General features: G+C 40.4%; 1 pseudogene; it reads left to right on the top strand.

The window, feature by feature from the left end:
• The first annotated feature begins 1,273 nt into the window (after window positions 1-1,273).
• On the top strand, window positions 1,274-1,645 carry LOC149198636 (ethylene-responsive transcription factor ERF037 pseudogene; annotated as a pseudogene).
• Window positions 1,646-14,762: the final 13,117 nt, after the last annotated feature.

Here is a 14,762-nt window from a genome sequence, read left to right as displayed (position 1 = left end):
TACCTCCACTGTTCTGATCCGCTCCACGCACCAACAGTTTAAAAAATAGCTCCACGCAGCCTTTCTTGAGGTCTCTTCCGTGCAGCATTAACAGATACGCACCCGCTCCAGCTCCAGCACACACGCGGGTTATTCCCTCAGCGCAACAGCACGCTTGAACCTCTGCTGCAATCTCACAACACTAGCCACTTCAGCAATATACAGCTCCTTCAGTGCTCCAGCACAGCCAGCGCTCCAGGGAGCACCTCCAACATGCTCTGATACCAATTGTTGGATCAGGTGCACAACAAACATAAATACACACAGCAATTATCAAGCACATAAACACAAGAATTAACGTGGTTCACCCAACCAATCTGGGCTACGTCCACCAAACATAGGCATCAGGAATATATTAATCAAATTAGGAGATTACATCATGAAATCCTCACACTCACATAGCAAATCATCCGAATGACTGCTTGTTATATAGCATAGAGAATCTAACAGCCTCATAACTCCCTCACATCAAATATAGGAGGCATTAACTCCCTCCCAACAACCTGAAGCTAATCTAGGAACTGAATCCCTATTGTTGTCATCCTTCAGAGATTTTTGCCTATTTGACTAAAACAGAAAATCTCAACAATTCCTAGATACAAGTATAACAGAACTTCATCAAATAATTATGTGTGTTATTAAATCACTTCTTGTAATAGATCATGCATTCAAATTCTCATAGGTGTTAGTCTAAAAGAAATAATTATTATCCTAATCAAACTATAATAAATAATATTTTTGAATTTAATTATAATAATTTTAATCTTATCATTAATTGTCGCGCCCATGCCAAAAAAAGATAATAATAAAATTAAAAAAATACATTTAAAAATTTCTATTGTGAATAAATTTCAAGCCATGCCATAAAAATTTAAGATATTATTAACATATATTTACCGTTCAACAATGACTTAGGGTTGAAGTTTCCAACCAACCACCCGGAATCACATTATGCGAGATGAAACCCTAGATGGAATTTGAAAATGCTATCCATCAACGCGGCGGAATTACATAATGTTACACGCAATGAATATTTGGGATATTGAGGTATGTTCTAATAGGCTCGATGTATATGGGGGATGGGGCCATCTTTTACTTTTGCTGTGTGCCAAAAAGTTCTGCAGGTCCGTAACGAAAAAATCGATCACGAAAGTTTTCTTGGTCATAACGTCTTGCAGTTATTTGCATGATTCTACTTTAGACTTGACCGAAATAGGGTTTGAGTTTAAACACCATGTCGCAAGGACCAGGTTGCAGCAGCAGAAATAGCAGGCCAGGGACATGGCAGAACAAGAAATCGCGTGCAAGCTATCCGTCCTACATTGGCGTCAGAGAGCGAAAGTGGGGTAGTTGGGTTTCCGAAATTAGCGAGCTCGGAAAGCAGTCAAGGATCTGGCTCTGCTCTTATTCTACCCTACAAGATGCAGCTACTGCGCATGATGCCGCAGCTTTTGCTCTGAGAGGCCACACTGCGATTCTCAATTTACCCATTTCATTCAGTACTGCTGCTGCTACCTCTTCGCCAAAAGACATCAAAGCTACTGCTGCAATCGTTTCTACATCGCAGAAACCCAAGTGGCATAATCAACGAAGGTGCCCGGCATAATAGAACCGATGAATATTCATCGATCGCTGCGATTCTTAATCCAACGGAACACTTTGCAGTCTCCATATTATCTGTTGAACTAACACCGAAGCAATATGTCGGGAGGCTCCGTGGCTCTGCTCCGCAAATGAGTGCAAATGAAGATCAGCTTATTGTGGACTCTGTCAGTTCACTTATGTATATAGATTTTTCCAGTTCGCTAAACATTAATCGACAAACAGGCATTAATTGCCAGTTCGCTAATGGATATAGATTATTGATCAGCCTACTAGTCCAAATGCACACATTGACAAACAGGTATTAATCTCTTAATCTCTCAGGGGCAAGAAGAACTCTTATATTTGGGATTTCTCCGTTTACTATCGTACTCGATGCCCAATAAGCATGATTAAAATCTTGTGGATGGTCTTCTTTTCTTTTGATATGTATTAAGGATAATGAATTAGCACCGAAATCATCATATGTATTAAGCAACGTTGTGAACTTTAAACATCTCGTTCTTACGCTCTCAACATTAGGGTTTCTTATTGAATCAGTGAACAGCTTCTTTGGGATTTCCCTGCCTAACCTATCTCGTTCTTACGCTCTCAACATTAGAGTTTCTTATTGAATCAGTGAACAGTTTCTTTGTGATTTCCCTGCCTAACCTATCCATCTAAATTGTACGATAGCTCAATAGTTTGTCTTCTAATCTATTTTTGAAATGCACAATGTGTGAATATTTTCATATTGCGAAAATAAAGAAACACTTTGCACATTATTCTTTTCTTTGAGAGTTTTGTACCCATTAGCTAAAACACAAATGTTAGAATACTAGTGATAGTGGTCACGTTGATATGGGATTTTAACTTCGCATCCTTATTGGATAGCTAAGGAAACAAAACACAAATTCACACATAAAACATACTAGATGTGGCTCTTTTATTGATCACACAATACTTGATACTTACAATGAACCCAGTGAAGGGTATTTAACCTTTTCCAACTAGCGACTTTCTAAAATATTGACATGCAACCACACACTAAAAGTCGGTTGTCACTGTTGAGATTTTTTCTGTTGTAATAAAATAGGCAAAAATCCCAGCTGATGACAACAATGGGAATTCAGTTCCTAGTTTAACTCCAGGTTGTTAGGGAGGGAGTTAATGCCTCCTATAATTGATGTGAGGGAGTTATGAGGGCTGTGCTATATAATAGGCAATCATTCGGGTGTTTGCCAAGAGAGTGTGTGAGGATTTCTCATGATGTAATCTCCTGATTTTATTAATATATTCCTGATGCCTATGTTTGGTGGACGTAGCCCAGATTGGTTGGGTGAACCACGTTAATTGCTGTGTCTCTTGTCTTTGATCTTCTGCTGTGTATTTTCTTGTTTTATGTGTGCCTCTGGTTTCCAACAAATGGTATCAGAGCTCGTTGGAGGAGCGGCACTGCTGTCTGGAGGTGGAGCGCTGGCTGTGCGTTGAACCTGCGTGCTGGAGGCGTTGAACCTGCGTTGCGGGTGTGACAGTGGCACGCTGCACAGTTGAGGTGACTGTGGCACGATGTCGTGGGGCATGATGCCGTCGACCTGGACGGTGCTGGTGCTGGTGCGGTGAGCGTCTTGCACTCAGTTCGAAGTGGACTGTTGGTATTGCGGTGGGATAACTAAGTGCTGCGTGGGCAGAAGGTGCGTTTGCTGTGCGGTGCGCCGAGAAGAAGGTGTGTTTGCTGTGCGCTTTGATTGGAGAAATTCATTTGAAATAGATTGCTGGTATGTTTTTTATAAACTTTGTGGTGCGTTGAGTTTGTCAAATCGTGCAGAGACAGTGTGAATAAATATGGATATATATTGAAAAATGGATTTGATATATATTGGTACTGCGCGTGTTTTTTAAAAGCCAACGGATTTATTTTTTGAAAAGGGCGAACAGCGTGTCTTTGTTTTTTGTCTGCTGCGTGGAGGTAAAAATTGAAACTGCGGGGATATACCAAAAGCGTGTATATATATGTTTAAAAACAACACGGATATATGTGCGTACAACTTGATACATATGTTTAATAAACCGGTGCGGATTCATTCAAAACAAATGCGTGGTTATATAAAACGGCTTTGATATATACATTTAAAGCAGCGCTGATATGTTATAACCTGGCGTATGCTTTGATTTACCGAGTGGGTATATTTGTATACACAGCGTTGATTCATAGTTAAATCGAGAAAGCCATAAAAATGATGGATGGGAACGCAAAATGTTGAGCAGTGAATTGTTTTTTGGAAATATATCCTAGGATGCCCGAGTTTTGATTTACGCCCTTTGTTGCTGGTATCGCTTTGCTTGATGGCTGCGTGCACTGTCTATAAAACTCAAAGGGCGTATACTTTGGATTGGCTAAATTTTTTGTGAAGTGCAAAGGGCAGTTTTGTTTTAAAAGCAAAGGCAGTTTTTCTTTTAAAAAGGCAAAAGTACATAAGACATAGGCAGAAATTTTTCCTTTGAAAAAGGAAGATATTTTGTTTTAAAGGCATAGGCAATTTTGTTTTTTAAATTGCTGGTTGGATATTGGAGATTATTGTGCTTTTTTTGATACAAATGGGGAAAACTCAAAGTGCAAGGTTTGAAATTGAGTTTGACGATATCCTTGAGTTTGATGATGTTGTTGGAGCCTTGTTGGCTGAGGAGACGAGGAAGAGGTCGAATGCAGACACCTCCACATCAGAGGTAATGATGGCCAGAGGTCGCTCACGAGAGAGACACTCCGGGGGAAAGAATAGCGACTCTCGTTCGAAGTCCAAAGGAAAGAAGCCAAAGGTGAAGTGCTGGCATTGTGGCAAAGCTGGACATCTGAAAAAGGATTGCTGGAAGCGAAAACACGCTGCTAAAGAAGGCTCTTCGACAGAAAAGAAGGAAGCCAACACCACAGATACAGGTTCAGTATCTGGTTCAGGTATGCGTGATGAAGTATTATCAGTTAATGTGTCAAATCATGGTCAACATTGGTTGTTAGATTCCGGGGCATCAAACCACATGTGTATCCATAAAGAATGGTTTAAGGATTATAAATCAATTAATGATGGTGTTGTGTACATGGGTAATGATGTAACATGTAATATTGTTGGGATTGGGAGCATACAACTACAAATGTTTGATGGGACAACAAGAATATTAACTGATGTGAGGCATGTACCAGATTTAAGGAAAAATTTGATTTCATTAGGAGCACTTGATTCAAATGGATATAAAACTGTAATTCAAGGTGGAGTTATGAAAATTTATAAAGGTATCTTACTAGTGATGAAGGCTAAGAAAGTAGGAAATCTATTTCAGTTAGAAGGTAGAACTGGGTCAGATCATGTGTCTGTGTCTGAACATGAAGGTAGTTCCATTCACTTATGGCATCAAAGGTTGGGGCATATGAGTGAAAGAGGATTGAAAATTTTGGCTGACCGAAAGTTACTTCCTAATCTAAGATCTGGAAAATTGGATTTCTGTAAACATTGTCTGTTTGGTAAACAAAGTAAACAAAAGTTTAAAACAGGCAAACATACTAGTAAAGGCATACTTGATTATATCCATTCAGATGTGTGGGGTCCAGCCCCTACAGCGTCATATGGTGGCTCATCTTATTTTGTATCATTCATTGATGACTTTTCTCGGAAAGTTTGGGTCTTCATGTTGAAAAAGAAGTCTGATGTGTTTACAGTTTTCAAGCAGTTTAGAGCATTGGTAGAAAACAGCACTGGTAGAACAATAAAATGTTTAAGAACTGACAATGGTGGTGAGTTTTCCTCCAAGGAGTTTGACAGCTATTGCAAGGATGCAGGTATCGAGAGACATAAGACCACGGTTTATACTCCTCAGCAGAATGGAGTTGCTGAACGCATGAATAGGACTCTTCTAGAGAGAGCAAGGTGTATGCTGAGTAACGCCGGGTTGCCAAAGGAGTTGTGGACGGAAGCAGTGGCAACTGCTTGTTATGTGATAAACCGATCTCCATCAACGGCAATAGACTGCAAGGTTCCGCAAGAGGTATGGACAGGACGCCCTTGTGACTATTCTAAACTCAGAGTGTTTGGTTGTGATGCATATGCTCTAGTGCCTAAACATCAGCGAACTAAATTAGATCCAAAGTCTAAAAGGTATATTTTTGTTGGGTATGGTGATGGAACAAAGGGATTTAGATTGTGGGATCCTACTACCCGCAAAATCATCATCAACAGAGATGTAAGGTTTAATGAATCCTCTCTTGTACAGTTAGATGTAGATAGAAGATTGAAACAGGATGATGTATCTGATTTCCAGCATATTCAGTTTGATAGCGTCTCTAATGATAGTCATAACGACCTTAGTTCAGATTCTAGTCATGAACAGGTTTCAGAATCAGATTATGAATAGAGTTCAGATGGAGGACATGAACAGGTCTCAGATGGCGATCATGAAGAAATTCCTACATTTGATAGACAGCCAGTTGTGGAAGCACCAGAAACATTCTTAAGGAGATCCACAAGGATCAAACGTCGTCCGAGAAGGTATGATGATTCAGTTGCTTTGATCGCTAATGATGATGAACCTTTGTGTTATCAGGACGCTGTAGAAGGTTCAGATAGTGACAAATGGAAAGCAGCCATGAAGGAAGAAATGATGGCCTTAGGTAAGAATGGCACGTGGGATCTGGTTGAACTTCCCAAAGGCAGGAAAACTGTGGGATGCAAGTGGGTCTTCAAGCTGAAACGAGGTGTGAATGATACGGAAGACAGGTACAAAGCTCGGCTGGTTGCAAAAGGGTTTTCTCAGAAAGCTGGCATAGACTTTCATGAGATATTTTCACCAGTGGTTAAAATTGTTTCAATTAGAATTGTGTTAGCATTAGTGGCTTTGTTTGATTTGGAGTTGCAGCAGTTAGATGTTAAGACTGCATTTCTACATGGTGATTTAGATGAGGAAATATATATGGAACAACCGGAAGGGTTTGTTCAGCATCGCAATGCGAAATTTGTCTGCAGGCTCAAGAAGTCATTATATGGCCTGAAGCAGTCGCCTCGGCAGTGGTATAAGAAGTTTGATTCTTTCATGTTGAGTCAGAAATATGTTAGAAGTGAATATGATCATTGTGTTTATTTCAAACAGTTGAATAATGGCATGTTCATTATCTTAGTGTTGTATGTTGATGATATGCTTTTAGCAAGCAAAAGCATTGAAGAAATCAATAGGTTGAAGACTCAGATGGCAAGGACGTTTGATATGAAAGATCTAGGAGCCGCAAGACAGATTTTGGGCATGGAGATTTTCAGAGACAGGGGTAATGGTAAGCTGTGGCTATCACAACAGAAGTATGTTGAGAAAATACTTTTGAGGTTTGGTATGAACAATGTGAAGCCTGTGTCAGTCCCTTTAGCTTCCCATTTTAAGCTTTCTTCGAGTTTATGTCCTAATACAGATGAAGAAAAGGATTATATGTCTCGAATTCCTTATGCCAATGTAGTAGGATGTTTGATGTATGCGATGGTGTGTACGCGACCAGATATTTCTCATGCAGTTGGGGTTGTCAGCAGGTACATGGCAAATCCGGGTAAAGAGCACTGGTCAGCAGTGAAATGGGTGCTTCGGTACTTGAGAGGCACAAGTAGTTATTGTATTTCTTACAATAAGAGTAGTGAATATGTTTGCGGATATGTTGATTCCGATTTTGCAGGTGACTTGGATAAGAGAAGGTCAACTTCAGGGTACGTCTTTACTCTTGCAGGTGGAGCTATTAGCTGGATGTCAAAGCTACAGAACATTGTTGCTTTGTCTACTACTGAAGCAGAATACATTGCTGCTTCGCATGCTTGCAAAGAGGCGGTTTGGTTGAAAGGTTTGCTTGGCGAATTTGGTAGGTTACAGGATAACATCAGGTTACTTTGTGACAGTCAAAGTGCAATACATTTGGCTAAAAATCCGGCCTATCATAGTAAGACAAAGCATATTCCAATCAAATATCATTTTGTAAGACAGGTCATCACTGAAAGGGGCGTTTCTCTTGAAAAGGTGCATACAAAGGAGAACTGTGCAGACATGTTCACGAAACCAGTTTTGTTGGAGAAGCTACGTTGGTGTTTGGCTTCTCTTGGCTTGCAGAAAAGATAAAATAATAATAACAAGGCATCAGGGGAATTGTTGTCAAGGTGGAGATTGTTGAGATTTTTTCTGTTGTAATAAAATAGGCAAAAATCCCAGCTGATGACAACAATGGGAATTCAGTTCCTAGTTTAACTCCAGGTTGTTAGGGAGGGAGTTAATGCCTCCTATAATTGATGTGAGGGAGTTATGAGGGCTGTGCTATATAATAGGCAATCATTCGGGTGTTTGCCAAGAGAGTGTGTGAGGATTTCTCATGATGTAATCTCTTGATTTTATTAATATATTCATGATGCCTATGTTTGGTGGACGTAGCCCAGATTGGTTGGGTGAACCACGTTAATTGCTGTGTCTCTTGTCTTTGATCTTCTGCTGTGTATTTTCTTGTTTTATGTGTGCCTATGGTCTCCAATAGTCACTTGAATCGACTTGACTCAACGCACTCAGTTAACTAACTCTCTAATTTTTGCTAACTCCACATGGCGGAGTAATTACAATTTCTAACACTCCTCCTTAATTACGACCATATGACTTACGTTGACTCAATTAGCGTTGAAACATGCCTTGTGATCTATGTCTCAGCTAGGCTTACAATGACTCAAAACTTTTACAATTCTGCATTTTCTTTTTCTCTTCATCCAAATTTTATATCATCAAAATTGCTTCATTTTCTTTTGCGCTTTCTTATTGTAGGCTCCATATTCCTTTACTTGTTGTTACTTCAATTTTCTTTGAATTTTCTTGAATTTGTGCCGAAACACAATTTGATTCTGTCTACTACATTTTCCTCTTCAAATATTCATTCAACCATGGACTGCTGCCACAGCATTGCATCTTCAAACTATCTTATTTTCTCTACTTATTGCACTTCATATTCCTAACTTTCTTTCTACCATATTTCTTGATATCAAAATGTTATTTCTTCTTGACTCCATTGCTGAAAAATGGTTTCAATGCATTTATCTTTGTCTTAAAAAACATTCATATCATTTTCACTTTCATCATCACATATTGCTTATTTTTTCCTATAATCTGTATCAAATTTATTAACAACCTTCTTTTCAACTTTTATTACCTATGCTACTTTGAACACCCGCGTATTCAAAAACAATGTTAAAAGCATCTTTATTATGATCTTGAGTGAGAGCGTCCAGCTCTACATCTATCTTCTTTTCAATTGCATGGAGGTTGTCTTCCACTGTTATGTTGTTAGTGGATATTCTCATAAAAAACTCTTTAATCACTTTATCCTATTCTTGATCATCAATTGTTGCTAGATGACATATTGTTTCATGAGCAGTTCCAACTGCCTCATATCTTGTTGCTGCAGTGGTAGCTTCAACCTTCAATTCCTCATCAAACATGGTGCTTACCATATTTCAACAATCAATCTCTGTTTCAAAAAATAAACCATACATATCATCAACATAATGTTTATCCACATTATGGTGGGATATCCGAGCATGCATGTGCTCATTTTCAATTTCATTAACAAGTTCAACTTGACCAAATCCATCAGCTACAGCTGGATTCATCAATTCACATATAACTTGGCAAAAATAATCCACATGTGCTTCATCACAGTGGGATTCACCATCATCTGTATCATCCACATTACAGTGGATTCCTTGAGCATTTATATGTTCTTGCTCTGCTTCACATACAGAGGCATGATCTTCTCTCTTTGCAATCTTTGTTGCATCTTCTTCATCCATATGCATACTTGCATAATGGATTTCAATTTTATGGTCTCGAAAACCATCATTGACTTTTGAGTGGGGTTCTCCAAGATCTTTTTTCCTCTCAGAGTCTTGCTCATCTTCTCTCATATCTGCAACTGACTCAACAAATTGTGACACATCTTACTGCTGCATGTCACTCTCTCTTGCACCAAATTCTTCTTCTAGGATCTCCCATGCTTCCTTGGAAGTTGTATCTTTTTCTACCTTGCATAAACACTTCTCATCCAATGCTTGTTTTATAAAATTCAATGCTAAATCATCGCATACCTCATCATATGGGATATTAGAATCGTACTCAATTAACTCTTTAGCTCAAATAAAAGTTAACATCTTGATAACCCGATGATCAAAATATTTACCTCTAAAAAAAGGTGGCAGTAGATCAAAGCTACACCAATCACCTTCGATTGCTTCTTTTTCTTCTGCTAGACTTCTCAGTTCTTTGGCTGCAGCCTGAACCTCTCTAAGCATGGCAACAATCTCTGCCTCTTCTTTTCAATTCCTTTTCTTATTCTTCTTTAGTCGTGCTTTGCGACCCATGATTGTCATCATTCCTTTTTTTTCTATAGCTGTTTTGCTGATTGCATGAGGCTGTCTTCCATATTGCCCCCCAAAAAAAATGATTTTAAATATGCACCCCCATAAGGCACAATATTCTCCCAAAACACTGTCATGCTTGATAAAAAACAAAAAAAATTGCAGATGAATGGACTTTTGCGGAGCCCTAAGTTCTCTTGCAAATAAAACCCTTCAAAAAAATTTCTTTATAATAGCCCAACTATCAAATATATCAAACTCTAACAAGCCTTTATAAATCCTTAAATTAATTCAACCTCTTAAATTTTTTTTTTTTTTAATAACCTTTTATAACACATACACTTTAAATCCCTTTTAATACACTTTTAGAACTTCAAACATTTGGCAACCCTTTCGAAAACATTTTTTTTTTCAAATGCACATGATATGGTATTGCACACATGGATTTTAAAAAATCTATATCCTTGTCATCTTCTTGATATCTTGTTCACACACTTTCTGATTGAATTCTCATGCATTTCCTTCCTTTGACTTGGTACGCTAACCTCTTTGCAAACTTGCCTTCGATGACTAACTCGGCACTGAATCATCATGATGGTTGTTGACTTAGTGGGTCCTAACCCAAGCTCAGAGTTAGTTGCACCAAACAAATCCCTACACTACTGGCCTTTTCAGCATCAATCCGCGGAGCGTGGACTGAAGTCTCACCCGAAGCAATATGGGGGGATGCTGGAACCAAGTTTTCGCACCCAGAGATCAGTGTGATGTCATTTTATTCCCTAAACCTGACTTCGTGTAGATCAATAAGCCTTTACGACTTCTCAATATAGCTCCCTTTAATCAGCCCCTAGACCTTTGCGAAGATCTACGACTATCTTTCATGGACCTTGAATAGACTAATTTGCGACTTACGCACCTTGAAGATTACTCGTAACCCAGTAATTACTCAAATCTGCTTAAGTGTTTGATAACTTCAACAGAAAACAAGGTAACCTTTACGTAAATAGTTAACATCAATTGCGTTCATATAACAGTATAAATCATGTAAAATCACGCATCAATGCATAATTATTTTATAAACCCATCATTCATCATAACATAAAGCGTATTCATATAAAAATAAGTAAAGAGATTAACACGGGTGTTTCTGCAACAATCTTCTTTATTAATATGTAGTTCAGCATGCAGACTCAAGACTTCCGTGTGCACTCAGCTGCAGGGGTCCTCACATTTAGCTACAGACTCTACTCTAAGCCTCTGCGCAGACAGCTATAGAGCCTTTCTTCCTACTCTTCTCCACTAATTATCTAGACTTCTCTGATAGACAAGCTTCATTAGTTCATTACTTGCCTTAGACATCCTAAGACACACCTATTTATACAATCCCATGGTCTACGGACCATGGATAGATCCTCAAAAAGTTGACTCAACCTACATAAAGAAGGGTAACTACGCACTCTGTGACAACTTATGGAGACTTTACATATTTATACAACAAAACTTGGGCTTTTGCCCCAAAATTGGCACTAGGGGACCCAATCCCAATAGGCCCCCAACACAAAGATCGTGACTCACCCTCGAGTCACTCAACTGGTGCATATATCTTACTTTGAAGATCCCTCAGCTCCACTTGTGCAACTGCTACCTCAATCATGCTCTGTGTGGCTGCCTGCTTGATCTGTTCCACCAGCAGCTCTATGGTTGGTCCTGCACAGTTCTGCTTGATTTTCTGCTACGTAGTTTGAAAGTTCGCTAATTTCTCCTGAAGATTGGTAGAGATGATGTAGGCTTCATCCAACTAGTGCCCCAATCTAGCCTTGAGAACAACCTCTTTCTTCTACGTTGCTTCCATTTGTGTAAGTAGTTGCTTCGCCTCCTATAGCTTGGCAAGGCATTATGTTGTAGCAACAGTGCTCGTCGTTGCCCTCACTTCATAATATTGTTGCTGGAGCTCGTGGACTTCTGTATTTAAGACCTACAGGGTGGCATCCTCCTGGGTCATGACTACCTCCATATCTTGTTCAAACAATGCGGTGCAGTCCACCACCACGACGTCCACCATTGCGACTCCATTTTTCATAGCAGATTTGCGGTTTTCCCTTACCTCCGATGGGGTTGAATGCTGTGACTTGAGCTCCATTTCTATTATTTTCAGGTTTAGCTCAAACTCAACTCTAGCCACCTCTACTTTGGCATCACGCATGCCCATGGCAAGTTTTCTGATATTTTCCTCCAAAGGTGCGTCCTCGGGGATATGCATTTCTGACACCGTTCTACATGCTTATGCCATTGAGGCTGCTAGCTGGCCGCTCTGCACCTGGATTGTTTCCTTGGCCTTCAACGTCTTTGTCTTCTCAACAAACATCCATTCGTTGTTCACTCGATACTCATTGATGAGGTTGCGCGTGCACTGCTCCCGAGATCTGAACTCTACTGTCACACGTGCCTACAGCGTGTGAAGGTATTCATTCGGGAGCACGGCCAAGTTGAGGCCGATATTATTCAAAGAACTTACGATGACCTTTTCATCAGCCACCTTTGTGCTCAAGGCTCAATTTAGCAGCGCGACTTCCCAGAGATCCAATGATCGAACCATATCTACTTCTTGAGTGGTCCCCAGTGCCGAACTTGTTGATGCAACGCTGATCTGCTCGATGCCTACTTGGATCTAAGTCATCTAAATCTGCAGCTCATGCATATCCTTCTAAATGGTACTCAGTACTTCTTGTTTTCTCTACTCGAACTGCTGCAACAGTTATGCGGTGGTATCGTGCACCTTGTCGCGAATCTCATCAAGGTCCCCATCTGTGAGAGTGCTTGGGTCCAGTGACAGCTTGGTCACTTTTGATTTCTTCCGTAGCCCTTCCTTTCCTTGTTCCCTAAACCTTTTGATCCTAAAGGGGATGCTCTGCTCCTCCTAGCCACTACCGCCCTGCTCTAACTACTCCTCCTCTGTTTGGGGCGAAGGAGACTTACCACTATGCTTGGAGCCGCAATCTTCTTATTCGGCTTACTTCTTTGTAGCGTGCTCCACTTCCACCTGGGCCTTCTCCTCGGCCTCTTTCCGCCACTTCTCAGCGAACTTCTAGACATTCTTCTTTGATGCTTCCTTCTTCTTCTTTTCTATGGATTTTCTGGTGCCCTCAACTAGATCAGACGGAGTGTGCCAATTTGTCATCCAGCGCTTGATGAACTCCTGAATAGCGTCTTCTATAGCAAGGTAAGGTAGGTCAAATCATTTTTTCTACAAATCCTTCCGCGCTTGGATGTATATGCTATGGAAGTCATCTTTGAACTCCGTGTACTCTGAAAGCTACTTAAACAAGGTTGGTGATAACCATGGCTCTTGGTTGATGGCCATGCGAATGCTCACCTCCATCAGCACCCAAAAGACTTTGGTTTCTGTAACACACAGAGCGTCCTTTGTTTCCTAGAGGGATGCAAACTGTGAAGCCTCCAGCAAAACTTTTTCCGCGAGGGGAAACTGAGTGTCCTTTGGCAGATCCCAAGCGACAAGCACAATGGAGAGAAACAACCATGAATAGTGGAATGTTTTACCCTCGTCATGTGCTTCTCGATAGTTCATAAGGAACTCGCTACAAACGTAGCATGCCCAGTTGAACTACACGGCCTCCATTCACTGTGCAGCCAAAGAAATCACCAGAGTCAGAAACTCATCCACGTGGAATTTCCTCATGACTTTTCCCGCAAGGATTTGCATGCCAATCTTCACCACAAGATTGGTGATAAAGGTGATCGAGTACCCGCGCAACTTCTTTACTAATTTGAACTTGTCCTTCATTTTCTCTGTGAGGTTGCGCTCATTTGTCTTTCCACCAAACTCCTTGGCTGTATTCAACCCCGAGTGAAGCAACAACGTGATCTTATGGATCAGCATATCAGTGATAGGGATCAATGCTCTCAGCCACAAACAACTGTCATGCACCAGGGTCAATAAATATTTGATAACTATCAGGTCAATGTTATAGTGTGGTAGTGGGGTGCCCACAATAGGTTCAACAACCCCGACTGATTTACTCCACGAATCCACTCCACATGCTCCAGAACAGTGACACCTAATTATTTGTAAAATACCCTCTTCATATAGTTCTCTCTTTCCAAGTGGGTGAACCTCTCATGGTCTTCCAAATCTAAGTCTTCCATCTTGAGATGGGGAATCCACACCAAGCACGGACCTTCAAAATTGAGGTTTTCTGGTAACAAGGGTGTATTGAGGAGCAATTGTCCTAAATCTCAGTCCTTAGGGACCTTCACGTTTCCCTTGCGTGGAGGGATATAATCTGGAAACTTAGATATAGGATCCACCCCCTCGATGTCTATGTACTTCGCACCCTCTTCGGCCTCCAAATTCACTACTTTCCCCTTATCCTTAGCGTTAGGTTTATCTTTCTTCTGGGCCTTTGTAGTGGCATGATTCCTCAGTGACTCACCCATCAGCATGGGCTTCTTCTACTTGTCCTTCTTAGGTTTGGGCACTTCTCTCAATGGTGTAGGCTTCAGCCTACGTGACCTTAGTGTCGTAGGCAGAGGATATGGAGCCTCCATGCTCATCACCTTTGAAGCATCTCCCTTAGAGAAGGTAACCCCTGTCGTACTAGCAATCTCTCCTGCTTTGGACATCATCCTGAGAACCGTTGGGTATCCTCGGGTAACTTATCAAATATAGAAGTGGCAACTAAATAAGCAAAAAAGTGAGGATTCATAAACAATCGACAACTC

This window comes from Pinus tabuliformis, chromosome 2_1, assembly GCF_031772625.1.
Source record: "Pinus tabuliformis cultivar Carrire ecotype Pingquan chromosome 2_1, CPIR1, whole genome shotgun sequence".
NCBI classification, from domain to species: Eukaryota; Viridiplantae; Streptophyta; class Pinopsida; order Pinales; family Pinaceae; genus Pinus; species Pinus tabuliformis.
Note: the sequence above shows the minus strand (reverse complement) of the source record. Positions and strands in the feature narration are given on the sequence as shown.